The sequence below is a fragment of the Dermacentor albipictus genome, unplaced genomic scaffold (assembly GCF_038994185.2).
Source record: "Dermacentor albipictus isolate Rhodes 1998 colony unplaced genomic scaffold, USDA_Dalb.pri_finalv2 scaffold_12, whole genome shotgun sequence".
NCBI classification, from domain to species: Eukaryota; Metazoa; Arthropoda; class Arachnida; order Ixodida; family Ixodidae; genus Dermacentor; species Dermacentor albipictus.
This window is the reverse complement of record NW_027225566.1, coordinates 9,283,480-9,297,705: the sequence shown is the minus strand read 5'-3', so window position 1 is coordinate 9,297,705 and position 14,226 is coordinate 9,283,480. Positions and strand designations below refer to the sequence as shown.

The 14,226-nt window shown below is 48.6% G+C and overlaps 1 protein-coding gene across 1 annotated transcript in view; it reads left to right on the top strand.

Moving 5' to 3' along the window:
- The window catches only part of Awh (LIM/homeobox protein arrowhead), a 240,883-nt gene that overhangs the window by 85,474 nt on the left and 141,183 nt on the right, over window positions 1-14,226 (top strand). The window lies entirely within an intron of this gene.

The window sequence follows — 14,226 nt, the reverse complement described above, 5'->3', positions numbered from 1 at the left end:
TGGTCGCGTAAACACACAATCAATTTGGCCATAACTAATTAATCTTTGCCACCCGATCCAGCCGAGCGTGAGAAGAGGGCGCGACACGTGCACGAAGTGACAATCGGGCACGGCGGCGTCGGCCGGGCACATGCTCCAGGCGCCATCGCGGCCATTCCCGCACAAAGGCTTCCCCCGCATTGATGAGTCCACAATATTCACGAAAGAAAAAAGAATGCGCCCGCGGTATAAGCTGTTCGCGACATGGGCATCAGGCTGATCATAATTTCGGGAAAATATATGCAACCACCACACCGTGACTCGCTTCGCTCTACTGCATGCAATAGGAGCGACGCTAAAGGCCAAGATATAGTCCAGCGTTCACGGCGCGCCAGGCCGCGGCAGGCGAAGTCGGATAGGCTGCGCTAGCGACGCCAGGGGTGCAAGAAATTTGCTTCCTTTAAAGTCCCTTGATGATTTGAAAGTAGCGACACTCTTTGAACTCTGCCGCCGCCGCGCGACCTCCTCGCCTCCTCCTCGCCCCTTGTGCGTTCCCCCCGCGGTAACCAGTTTCGCCCCCGTTTTTCTGCACGACGATTGGTCTCCTGGCCGTTGCCCTTGGAAACGCTGGATCTTGAGCTTTGCTTGTGTTTTTCTTTTTCGTTCGCGCCATTTTCCTCCTGAGCACGGCTGGCTCGGCGTAGCGAACGTTGCACGCCGTGTTTCCTGCTCTATGTGCTAGCGCTATGCCGGGCTGTTGCGCATATAACTGCAGCAAGAAGCCTGAAGATGGTTATGCCGTTTTTGTGGTACCACAAGGAAAGCGTGACGGCTTGCGCAGGAAGCAGTGGCTGCATGACATTGGCCGAAAAAACTTTGTTCCGACAAAGAACACCGTTGTTTGCGAGCTGAGGCGTGTTTCTTACAGCTCGTAGCAAAGCATCCCGTAATGCTGAATTTTTTTTTTCATTCTTCCGCTCACCACGCCCACTACGCTCACCAGCGTTTTTGTTGCGGTTGTCCTCAGTATGCTTAATATTCCCCTCGCACGTCGCTAACTGTTGTTATTCAGTCGGAAGTGCAGCATTATAGATTCTGCTTTGCGCCCTGAAAAAATTTGTGGCAAGTATACCCGTGTTATTGCAGGTGATGAGCGTTAGCTAGTCAACGTTGAGTTTTTTTTTAGTTTTAAGCCGAAAGCCTTTAGATCTCTGTTTCAAGGTCGCGTAGTAAACTGGAAGTATCACGTGACCCAAGGAAGGCCAGAGGTGACCCAAATCATGTCCTACCCTGCATAAGAGAATGATTACCCAAGTAATTAATGCATCATTAGTGATTGACATAAAATGGATTCGGGAGGATTAATGATTAGCGTGTATTAAAGAAGATTAAGGTGCATTGGAGTGCCTTAAGAAGGATTAAGATGCATGAATAAAGAATAAGGTGGGTGGAGGAGGATTAGGGCGGATTAGGGTGGATTCAGGTGAAGGGTTGATGAAAGGGTATTAAGACCGATTAAGGTGGATTGGGGTGCATAAACTAGGATTAGGGAGATTGAGGTGGATACAGTAAGATTAAGGCCGATTAATTTGGATTAAGGTGAATTAGGGTAGCTAAAGGAGAATTAAGGCCGATTAAGGCGGATTAGGGACCATAGAGTTGGATTAGGTTTGATATAGGTGGATTAGGGTGTATTAAGGTAGATTGGGACTATTAAGCAGGATTAAGGTGGATGATGGAGGATTAAGGCGGACTATAATGGGTCGCGGTTGATAATGGAGGATTAAGAACGTATATGGTAGGTAAGGTGCATTAGGGGCAATATCGATTGATTAGGTTGTAATAAGGTGGATTGGGAGTATTAAGGATAAACCCCATTAGCGCGATTTTGTGCGTGACAGCGACGAGCGACGGGTTCGCGCGACGGATCGGGCCGTCGCTTGAACAGATCGCTCGGTCTTGTCGCGCGATCGCTCGGTTTTGCAAATCTAGATTTCGTCGCTCGTCGCCCGGAAGTGCTATGAGCGACTAGCCAATAGCGCAAAGCCGGAACTGGATGTACATAACTCAAGTACTTCCGATTGTCGCACGGAACGAGCAAACGATTGAATTTTTATACGTGCAAGAATAAGAACCTACTGCAAGGCTTTTAGAAATATTTTATGCTGCTTTTTACAGTAAAATACATCAACTTAAGTTATTAAAGCACGCGTCACGCTAGTTTCGGCGCCTATATTGCTGCCCTCATACCGGCAACACTGGGGAGACGTCGCTCGAAGTCATCGCTCGCATGGGGTGCAACTTGCAGGCGAAGAGCGACCGCGACAGCCATCTCCATCGCGTCGCTTGTCGCTGTCGCGTGCAAGATCGCTTGCATGGGGTTTATACTTTAAGTTGGATTATGGTGGATGAAGGAGCATTAAGGTGGATTAGGGTGGAGTAAGGTGAATAAGGGTTCATTGAGTATTAAAACTGATTAGTCTACCATAATCCCCCTAATGCACATTAATCCACCGAATCCACATTCATCGACCTTAATCCTCCTTTATTCACTTTAATTCATCATAATCCACGAGAGTCCTCCTTAATGCACCCTAATCCAACTTCATCGACTTTAATCTACTCTAACCCTCCTTAATGCACTTTAATCCTCCTTAACCAACCCTACTGCTTCCTCATCCACATTAATCCACCCTAATCCTCCTTCGTGCACCTTAATCCTTCTTAATCCATCCTCATCCTTCATGCACTTTAATCCACCCTAATCCACTATAATCGTCCTTAATGTACCTCAACGCACCTTCATCCACCCTAACCAACCTTCATCGAACTTAATCCAACCTTGCCCTCCTTTATGCACTTTAATCCACTTTCATCAACTTTAATCCACCTTAGCCCTCCTTCATGCACCCGAATTCATCTTAATCCAATCCTAACCAATCAATACTTTGCTAATCATTAATCATCTCCTATGCGCGGCTGCACATGCTTTGGTTCGCTTCTCGCCTTCCTTCGGTCACGTGATATTTTCTGTAGCCCACAACGGGACGTTGATACAGGGGTCTAAGGCTTTCGCTTAATAAGCCACACACAAAGGGATGTGTCACAAGCAATACTACATCAGACGCACGAAGTAAAGCATCTCATCATGCGGCAGAAAAATTGTCTGGAGTATAGAACTCGCCTCAAAAGCTCCCTTTACATCGGTATACTCCGTTCATACGGCTTTAGGAAAAAAACAACCTCGTCATAAATGTGGCCTCTAGCATTATTGATGCTGTTATTAGCATTTCTCAAAATTTTCAACCCCACTGGGGCGCGCAACTGACCCAAAATAACACGCCTCCATAGAATCCTGCGGCCCGTCCGCGGGAGCCCAGGAGGAATAGCGTGCCGTGCGCAGCCGGCGGGCGAGGAGAATCGAGGAGGAAAGCGCCGTGAGGAGGAGAGTGTGGCTACTTTCAAACATCAAGGGGCTTTAGCTTCCTCTAGAGTTCGGCGTGCGCGCGCAGCTCGAGGCTGGCGCCATCTGTGCGTCCGGGAGCGCAACTTCACTGCCGCGGCGAACAGCTGTTTACATGGCGCATGCGCGTCTTGCATATACCCTCGCCATTCGGGTAGCGAGCGCGCTTCTCGTTCCGCGCGCTGTTTGTGCGCTAAAATGAAAACTTTTTGCGGGATGGCGTTAACTTGTCCTGACAGCCAGAAAAAGAAAACATAAGGTTTTATGTGCGAAAACCACTTTCTTTCTGACCTGGGGTTCTTTAACGTGTACCTAAATCTAAGCACACGGGTGTTTTTCGCATTTCGCCCCCATCGAAATGCGGCCGCCGTGCCTGACAGCCAGAACATCGCACTCATATTGCTAGTACTTCGGCTACGTCAAAAACGGAAGCGGACCATGTATGTACATGCGAAAGCTATTCGACAAGCGCCCTCAACTCGGCGACTACCACCAGCTAGTACAGGAGCTGCGAAATGCAGCTTACCTGTGGCGAGACCACACTGCTTTCGTATAGCTTCCCACGCGTTGTTCTTGCGCTCTGTGTCGCGGTAGTCCATGCGTTTCACATGGTATACACATGGAAGGTTGCAAATCGCTTCAAGCAGGCGTCCTCACTCGCTCTGTCATCCCACACGGATGTTGAAAAAACCACAGCCGCACTGTCAGTACGCGCACCGCAGGCCGCCATTCTGCCTTCTGCTCGCTGCCGCTGCAGCGCGCAGTGCATTCTGGTCTAGCGGCTGCCGCGTGAAATAGAACACGCTCTATGTCCGCGCCGGCGGCGTTGTGCTCGCCAAGCGCGCCTGGGCACGCCGGCTACGCCGTCACGCCGGACTGTAGAGTGCGCGCTTTTCACCGACGTCGCTCAAACGCGCCGCGCGTTACGCCGGACTATATCTTGCGCTGAAGCTTTCACGAGATAGCAGACGGCGCACTTAAGAGTTCCTTGCCTTTTGTGTAAACGCCGCCTTCAATAACCAACCATGATGACACGGAGGGGTTACCAGGGCGCAGATAGCGGCGCACCTAAAGGGCCCCTGAAACAGTAAGTAAAGTAATTATGGGGTTTTACGTGCCAAAACCACTTTCTGATTATGAGGCACGCCGTAGTGGAGGACTGCGGAAATTTCGACCACCTGGGGTTCTTTAACGTGCACCTAAATCTAAGTACACGGGTGTTTTCGCATTTCACCCCCATCGAAATGCGGCCGCCGTGGCCGGGATTCGATCCCGCGACCTCGTGCTCAGCAGCCCAACACCATAGCCACTGAGCAACCATGGCGGGTGGCCCCTGAAACAGTTTGGAAAAATTTTGTAGACGTGTAGAATACAGCTAAAGTTAAACATTCGTACCACAATTTGTGTGAAGTGTCTCATATTAAGAGAACTACGGACGATTACAGGTTACATTCCTCCATAGCCATGCATTTTCTCCTCAACTCGTTCACCGAGTGATCGGGGCTAAGCTCCGCCTTCACTGACACTGCGTCATGATGGCGGGTCGTGTCGTCTACTTCCGGTTCTCAAGGAGCGAGCGCGCGAAGCCTCTCCAACGTCTCCGCCAGCTGCTCGGCAGTCGACCCCAAGCGACAGCTATCGAAGCAGCGTGCGTTGCAAGCATTCTGCCGCAGCGCCGAACGTGTCTGGTATTCTGGTAACCACAGGCGAGCTGGGCGTTTCGACGGAACCGTGGAGGCATAAACTCAAGCTGATGAAGGAACCTTAGCGTAGACGTACCTGAGCTGCCTGATCGGTCTCCACGATCCAGCCACCCGTTGGCGCATAGCTTAACCAGCCAAACAAACAGCTAATATTGCTCTAACCAAGTGCAAAACAGTTGAAACGTTTACAAAAAACAACGTGTCAATGGTTACGCTCCTGCTAAAAATTTCCACCAGCAGCAAAGAAGAATATGCTTCATTACTGCTACTGTGTTTGATTGAGCTCTGTGCCACCAGGTGGCTGTACAGGGTCGTTCAAAATATGTGCGAACGCGGCGAAGCGTGGCCGCGCTCCGCGGAGCGTCAGCGCATCCGGCGCGGTCGAGCATCGAAACAATGCGGCGCAGGCGCACAGCAGACTGGAGGCGGTGCTTCGTGTCGTCTGCTACAGTGCTGAAGCGCACCGTGCTTGCTTTGCTGGGAAGCGCGCCTAACTCTGTGCTGGCAGCGTCCAGACGTGGTGCCGAGATGGCACTGTCGCATTTTACTGATTGCAGCGCGTTGTTCAGTCCTGTGGAAGGGTATCAACTGGCAGAGGGAGCTAGCTTGGGCACGGCAATCTCTTATCCGCTGGCGCGGCTGATAAGCTGCTGCAAATAAGTGCCAAGCTAAGCGACTGCTCTGTGCTATTGAATGATTCTCGGATGATTCTCGCATGATTCTCGAATGATTCTCGGATCTACACTAGGGCTGAGAAATTTGAAACAACGCCTGCATTTAACCGAGAACGCTGCATTGCAAACACACGCTGCTGAGTTGCCGTATGCGGAACCAACGACAACGCCCTGCAGTCAGTAAAATGCGACAATGCCATCTCGGCACGTCAGGGCGCTGCCAGCACACAGGGGCGCTTCCCAGGAAAGCAAGCATGGTGCGCTTCCGCGCTGTAGCAGACGACACGAAGCACCGCCTGCAGACTCCTGTGCGCCTGCGCCACATTGTTTCGATGCGCGACCGCTCCGGATGCGCTGACGCTCCGCGGAGCGCGGCCACGCTTCGCCGTGTTCGCACATATTTTGAACGACCCTGTACCATGCAGACCATTCATGTTAGCGCTTCTGCTCATCCCGTAAAACGGCACGGTCGAACGGCCAGGCCCTGATCCCTTGCTGTTGCGTTTATCCGAATACTGGACTCGCGAAACGCTGTTGTCGTAGTAATCTTCCGGTGTAAAGTGACGGCCGCAAACGCACTAATCCTGGCACCGATCGGATAGCGACAGTACGATGCGCTGCAGCCACTCCGCTCGTCTGCTGCCTCGCAGAGGGACACGATGTCGCAGCTTGACATATTGCCAGTCACTACGTTTGCAGCCTTCAACGCAACAAAGTCGAATCATGGTGCTCGCGAAAAGACTGAGACCGACTCTGCCCGCGGAGCTCTCGTCAAAATGGACGACGTTGCAACACAAGCAGACGACGCTTACTGTGTGCTGGAAGTGCCTAAGTGTTGTGAGAAATGGTTCTTGTGCATTCTCTTTCTGTTACCTTGTTTTTATAGGAACAAATTAACTAACATTCCAACTATTACGAACATCATTTGTTAACCATAAAGGTGAAAAAGTTTTCGATGACGCCCTTTGGGCAGCCAATAGGATAGAGAAAATGACGTCAAACGGGTACGGGCGGCTTAAAATTCAGCCAAGCGATGTGCTGCGATCGGCAGCGATGTACATTTTTAAAACCTAATAATAAATTACACTCTTTACACGAAGCACTCAGACGCGTCAATTAATGATCAGAAGGACCTACTCTAACGACTCGGTACGTTTGTACAATATCGTCAAAATTGTTTCAGGGTCCCTTTAAGTTGCTCTTCACGTTCTTCCAGGACCATTCATTTCCAAGAGGCAAGGCACGAGGAAAGCGCCGGTGCGCATTGGAATGAATGCCGCTCGGGAATATCAACCCCCCGTCATGTAGATTCCCAAGCGCCCCTTGCCTCTCTTTTGCACGCGCACACCCACACAATGCTGCGGTCGACAGCTCCCGCGAACTCTACCCTTGTACATCAGAGTTACCATCAAGTAATCTATGCGCTCTCCCCGTGTCCGGGGGTTCTCCCCACATATACCACTGGTCTCTGCTTACGCGGGTTGCTTTTAGCTTTCCGTTTTCACTGACTTCCGGTTTTGAACTTTCCCGTCAGCTCTCGACGACTCGCGTGTACGAACGGCAGTGCGCGTCCAGCTTCGGACAAGAACCTCCCGTTGCCCCTTCTTCGGTGGAAAGCTGGTAAAAAAGAAAAGCTTGGTGCGATGCTCGGAACCGACATCTCGCGATCAACTCCCCCTCGCGAAGTCGTCGGTGCGAAACGGCGTCCGTTTTGAATACTCGCACGTTGACCGCAGCCGAGGCGCAACGGCGCTGTCGGCCTGCTTCGCTGGTTTACTCGTTCTTCGAGTTTCCGTGCTCGGTTGTAACGACACAGTACAATCGGAGCCAAACGTACACGATCCTGCATGGGACGCAAATAAAACGATCCATGGCGTGCGCACATAAAGGTACGAGTGGTACGCACGCAAGAACCGTGTTAAGAAATACACTCTATAGAGCCGACGTGTCTGTCCAGTGCGGGAGTGACAGCTGGTGTCAGGCCGAGCACATTCACTTCCGACAGCCGCTTTCCTGTCAAAGTTGAAATAGTTCCCTTCAATGACGAGCAGTAGTGACTTGGTCGTGTTCATTTCGTTACACTCCCAGTCCTTCTCCAGCTGTGCGCGAGTGTGTATATGTATGTGCGTGAATGTGTGTTCAAGCGCACGCGCGCGCGTGTGTGTGTGTGAATAAGGTCGACGGACGAGCGTGATCCTCTCCTGCTTGTAACCCTATCAGACGCAATATAAGTAGCAGCCATCTGCGAAAAATTCCACGTTCCATATTTATGGCCGAAGTGCTCCATTACACAGGCGAAATCAGTTCGCTCGCCTCGTGTTTCAAGGCATTCATGCTGCGGCGTACGTGCTGAAAACCGGGTTGGGCGCCACATTTATTTTCTTTCTTTTTTTTCAGGCTTTGTTTTGAACATGGGAAAAAAATCCACGCAATATAGTGCGCTGCGAACAATAGAAATAGGTGTTTTCGCATTTGTTTGAAACATAGTGTCGGCAAATCTGCCGTAAGTATAGTAATTAACAGGTCAGTTAATAAATAATCGCCGACTAATTAGGAAACGCACGAACAATATTGTACGGTACTTCAGGTTCTGGCTAATAACGTGCAGTTATGTTTCATCCGCATAGACGGCTTCGCTTACTTTAAAGCATTGTGCATGATAGCTAGGACATTCTTCATAAAAAAGGAGTCAAGAGTGAAGACAGCTGTCACAAATGCTTCGTAAGCGTTTTCTGCACCTTATTATCCGCGTCACACGCACTAAACTTGTCAAACAACGCAGTTTAATTTTGAAAGTTTCGACGCTCCGCAGCCTCTGCGACTGAACACAGCACCACTTTCGCACGCCAACGGATGGTTCATCTCGAATATACCAAAGCAAGGTACACGTGCGGTTTCTAGCTGGGGACTTATCACGGGAAAGATACTTCGCGAAGAATGTCAACCAGCTTAAGGAGACACAGCAGTGCGTATATACCGCAAGAGTGGGGAGCACGATGTACACCAATGAGACACCAGTCAGAGAGAAAGAGAAATAAATATTTATTTCCGAAATAGCAATCGCGAGAAAGATCTATCTTTACGCTCAGGCAGGTGGCTGCGTCATTCCAGTACGTGGACTGTCGCTATCCCCCTGGTCCGGTCCACCACCTCTCGTTGAGGTCATCCAACGCTGGGCAAGATAGGAAGGCCTCACACAGTTCTTTCTTGTCGTCTTCTGTATTCCATTCTTAGGCGGTTTCTCCATCTGCCGTCTTCGGTTCTTGCGGGGGTACCACGGGCCCCGAGCACTCCATTTACCATGTGACGCTGGGTGCCCGGGACTCCGCAAAGTTTGCAGAGGTACGCGTAGACTGCGTTGGAGATGCAATGGGATACCGTTAACATGGGAGTTCGCTTGCAGTTTTCTTAAAGTGACTGTGTCTTCTCTCTTGAATTTCACTTGAGGCGATTGGTATATTCTTCATTCGTGTTTATGGGGCTGTAGAATATTGGTGTATTATTTAGGATGTCTTACAGCCTCGTCATCTTTCTGGTCTCCTCTGGTAGGAAAGCCTGGCTTGTGTGCTATTGGGCTGCGGCGTCGGCCGTTTCGTTACCCGGTAGGGACTCGTGTCCCGGAGTCCACACGACGCAGGTCTCTGGGCGCTCTCTTCGGTTAGGAGTATGCTCAGGGATTTCTTGCAGATTTTTCTTTTTTGGTAATTGCGATAAGCCGCTTGCGAGTTATTGAATATCACGGCTGAGTCAGTGCACGTGGAAATGGCGAGGGTAATCGCCGCTTCTTTCGCTGTGTCTGCGTCCCTTGCGCTGACCGTGGCGGCAGCTTGTTCCTTGCCCTGGGCATCTACGGCATCCAGGGCGAAGGCTGAGCATTTCGGATATTTTGCATCATCCGTTTAGCGAGTGTCGGCGTTCTTCGAGTAGTTTTTGTGTAGAGCTTGGGATCTCGCTTGTCTTTGATCTTTCTGGTGGATAGGGCGCATATTGTGGGAAACGGGCGCCACCGTAATGGCGTCCGGTAAGTGATTTGGGATTCACTCATTTGCTTCAATTTCTTCTGCCGGCGACCTGTAACGAAGACAGTGTAGTAGGGTATGGCCCGTTTGGGCCACTTCCAGGCAGTCGATTTCGCTTTCCTTGCGGGCTTCTTGTACTTATTTCCACGTATTGTGGAGTCCCAGCTTACTTAGGCGCGCTGTCCAAGCTTTTACAGAAACCCCAATGACGGTCTTGGTTGCTTTTCTCTGATGCGAGTGTCTAGTTTCGCGATTTAGTTTTTCCCTCTTTTTAGGTCGAGATAGGGAGTACCATACGTTATTTGACTGGTTACCAGTGCCTGCACGATACGGAGTGTGTCTTGCTCTTAGACGGCATGCTGCTTGTACCGAAGGGCCAACCCTTCCTTGCTATCTACAGATTGTGAAAGAGTGCCTAGATTCAATTCAAGTAATATGCGTTTTGCCTACGATTTTACCCTCCTCAGATCAACACCAGTTCGCCCAATAAATACAGAATAAATGGAAGCTTGCGCTTTTTCCAAGAAATTACTTCCAGTTGTCACGAAAAACCCCCCTTCTTTGTCAGCTGCTGCAAGATAAAGGCCTTTGTCGGTGAGGTAGGAAAACACCCTTTCAACAGGAATAGCGTTTTGACGAGGAGAGTACAACCGGAGCACGTCCATGGTTTTCGCGGCGAACACACACAAGCCGGAAATGCCTTTTCGTGTCATTATTTCGGAAAAAGGCACGTGGCAATATTCCCTCTTTTGCTGGCTCCAATGTCACCTTCAGAAGCTAGATATGTTAATGATCCGTTTGTGGTTAAAGGATCTTCCGAGGTTATACACTACCTTTCTCCACATTCTGACGTTCCATTTGGGGCTATGTCCATAGATATAAAAAACTTGTTTTATTCTATTCCACATCAGGTGCTCTTGGTCGTTATCGAGAAGCCATTTGTAGTTTTGGTGCTTTTGCGTTCCAAAATTAATGTGGTGTGTCCGTTGCAGATTTTATAAAATTGCTTTAACTTTACGTTTCCTAAACTTTCGCCAAATGGAATGGGAATGTTTTCGTTCAAAAAAGTGGCATATATATAGGGTCCTGTATCGCTCCCTTGTTGGACAATTTATTTTTGGCTTACATAGACAGGAACGTCATGTCATGGCTGGGCAATACAAAAATCGGAAAAGCATGTCGTCATGTGGATGATTTTTTTATTCTGTTTAATTGTGAGGACAGCTGTGTGGCGGCCTCTGTTCGTCAGACGTTGGATCTGTTTGAAGAATGCGTATCTCCACACACACTCACACATGAGCTTCAGGAGAATGGGTTCCTCAGGTTTTTTTATTTGAATTTATCTTTTCCCGGCAACATGTATGCTGGATGTATGAGCCGCGAACTAATAAGCCTCTATTATCCTATCATCATCATCATCATCATCAGCCTGGTTACGCCCACTGCAGGGCAAAGGCCTCTCCCATACTTCTCCAACAACCCCGGTCATGTACTAATTGTGGCCATGCCATGCCTGCAAACTTCTTAATCTCATCCGCCCACCTAACTTTCTGCCGCCCTCTGCTACGCTTCCCTTCCCTTGGAATCCATTCCGTAACCCTTAATGACCATCGGTTATCTTCCTTCCTCATTACATGTCCTGCCCATGCCCATTTCTTTTTCTTGATTTCAACTAAGATGTCATTAACTCGCGTTTGTTCCCTCACCCAATCTGCTCTTTTCTTATCCCTTAACGTTACACCTATCATTTTTCTTTCCATAGCTCGTTGCGTCGTGCTCAATTTGAGTAGAACCCTTTTCGTAAGCCTCCAGGTTTCTGCCCCGTAGGTGAGCACTGGTAAGACACAGCTATTATATACTTTTCTCTTGAGGGATAATGGCAACCTGCTGTTCATGATCTGAGAATGCCTGCCAAACGCACCCCAGCCCATTCTTATTCTTCTGATTATTTCCGTCTCATGATCCGGATCCGTGGTCACTACCTGCCCTAAGTAGATGTATTCCCTTACGACTTCCAGTGCCTCGCTACCTATCGTAAACTGCTGTTCTCTTCCGAGACTGTTAAACATTACTTTAGTTTTCTGCAGATTAATTTTCAGACCCACCCTTCTGCTTTGCCTCTCCAGGTCAGTGAGCATGCATTGCAATTGGTTTCCTGCGTTACTAAGCAAGGCAATATCATCAGCGAATCGCAAGTTGCTAAGGTATTCTCCATCAACTTTTATCCCCCATTCTTCACACTCCAGGTCTCCAGGAGGAGACCTGGAGTGGGAATACCTCCTGTAAACATGCGGTGAATAGCATTGGAGAGATCGTATCTCCCTGTCTGACGCCTTTCTTTATTGGGATTTTGTTGCTTTCTTTGTGGAGGACTACGGTGGCTGTCGAACCGCTATAGATATCTTCCAGTATTTTTACGTATGGCTCATCTACACCCTGATTCCGTAATGCCTCCATGACTGCTGAGGTTTCGACTGAATCAAACACTTTCTCATTTGATTCAGTCGAGAAAGCGTTTGATTATCCTATGCATCTGCCAATTCAAAACTGATTAAGAGAGGTATCGTTCATGCTTGCTTGCATAATGCACTAACAAAATCCTGCTATCATTTGATAGAACCTAGTTTCAGTTCGCAGATCGCTCGGTTGAGGGCGCCAGGGTGCCCCAGCAACCTTCTTGTCTCAGTCTCGGAGAACTTGCGTAGTAAGTACATCACTGATCCTAACAGCATTGAGTCTCAGGTACACGATCAAAGAAACAAAACAGCTGTTATCCCGTACGTTCATGGAATCTCCCACAAACTTAAAGAAAGTAAGAGAATGAGCAGGTACCGATGTTGTTTTCTCTGCCCCAAAAAGACTAATCCAGTTGCTAAGGAACGCAGGTCTTGCGGGATCAACCATAGAAAAAAGTATGCAGTTTGTTCGAAAGGTGTTGGTTACGAGGTACCCCTGAAATTCAGTCGGTCTTATGTAGAGCAGACAGGTAGATGTCTCAATGTTAGGTTGCAAGAACATAGCAATAAAGTGGGCAAAGGGCGGGAAGGGTTTTTAGATGTCCACTGCGCACAATTTACGACTGTGTCCCGCTATTTGAAAGAAACCACTATCTTAGCTAGGCATACTAATGAATGCACTAGACTTATCATTGTAGCAGCAGCGATCACTGAAGTTGACTCGGTTAGTAAGCCGTCAATTGCATTAACAGATAAAGAACTTGATTTTTTGAGGTCGCACACGCACTCTCGTCCGTCTTAAGCTGGCGGTCATGGTTTCATTGAATTTTGAACGCATACTCATGTCGGTTTTATGCTGTGGGGGGGGGGGGGGGCGCTTTTGTCTTTGTGTCTCGGTATATTTGCGTGTTACTCAAAATAAAAATCAGTTGGAAGTCAGCGCTTCTCTTCGCGGTTCCTTTGCTCCCTATCTGTGTACGCGCTGTAAGTGATGTTTGCAATGGAATACCAACTAGCCCGTACCCAAACCCTGCTTCACCATACTGACATTAACTAGCACACACTCCTACTCACGCTCATGCCCAATCAAAGTTATCACTACTCGCTACCGTTCTTGCTCACACCCAGTGACACCGTTCAACGGCCGCGGACGCTCTGTATATCTCACGTCTCTGACACATATGTGAGGCGAGCCAGTGTACTCGTTAGTGAGTAGGACCACCGATGCTTTATAATTGAACCCGGTGGAGAAAAGTGGGTGCTGTGTGGCGCTAGTATTAACCATTAATAGAATTTACGGCATAATATAGTCATTAGGCGGAATATGTAAATAACAGACTGGAAGTCAAGGCATGTGCCATTTTGCTGGAAACTTCGTGCGTAGTACATTTTCTAGAGATAATTCGCAAACACATGTCGTGAAATGCATTGCTCTTCCAGCTAACAGTTCTACATATACTTAACAGAGCACCGATATGTATATCGTATTGAACAGCAATGCACACTGGTTGCGATATTTGATGATTTGAACATTGTACCAGTTTAAATATCTGAAAATCTGTCCTGGGAATCGCATGTGAATCTTGTATTAACCAAACTTGCTAGAATAACCGGTGTAGGCGGTCGTCTCCGGTACATGCTTTGCACTAAAACAAAAATATTGCTCTGTTATTCTATTTTCTATCCACACGTCAACTATTGCGAACTTGTCTGGGGCACAACTACTTTCGCTGACACGGAAAAAATATTCCATATGAAAAACGGCATCTATGCCACGTGCACAATGCTGTTATAATGCAACCACTGCAGAATTCTTTCACAGGGCTAATGTTATTACAGCTTAAAAGCTATACCGCTACCGTTTGAGTTCTCGGTTTAAATATGAAGTGAAAACAAATATTCATAGCCTCGATGCCTTGGCACATTTAGAAA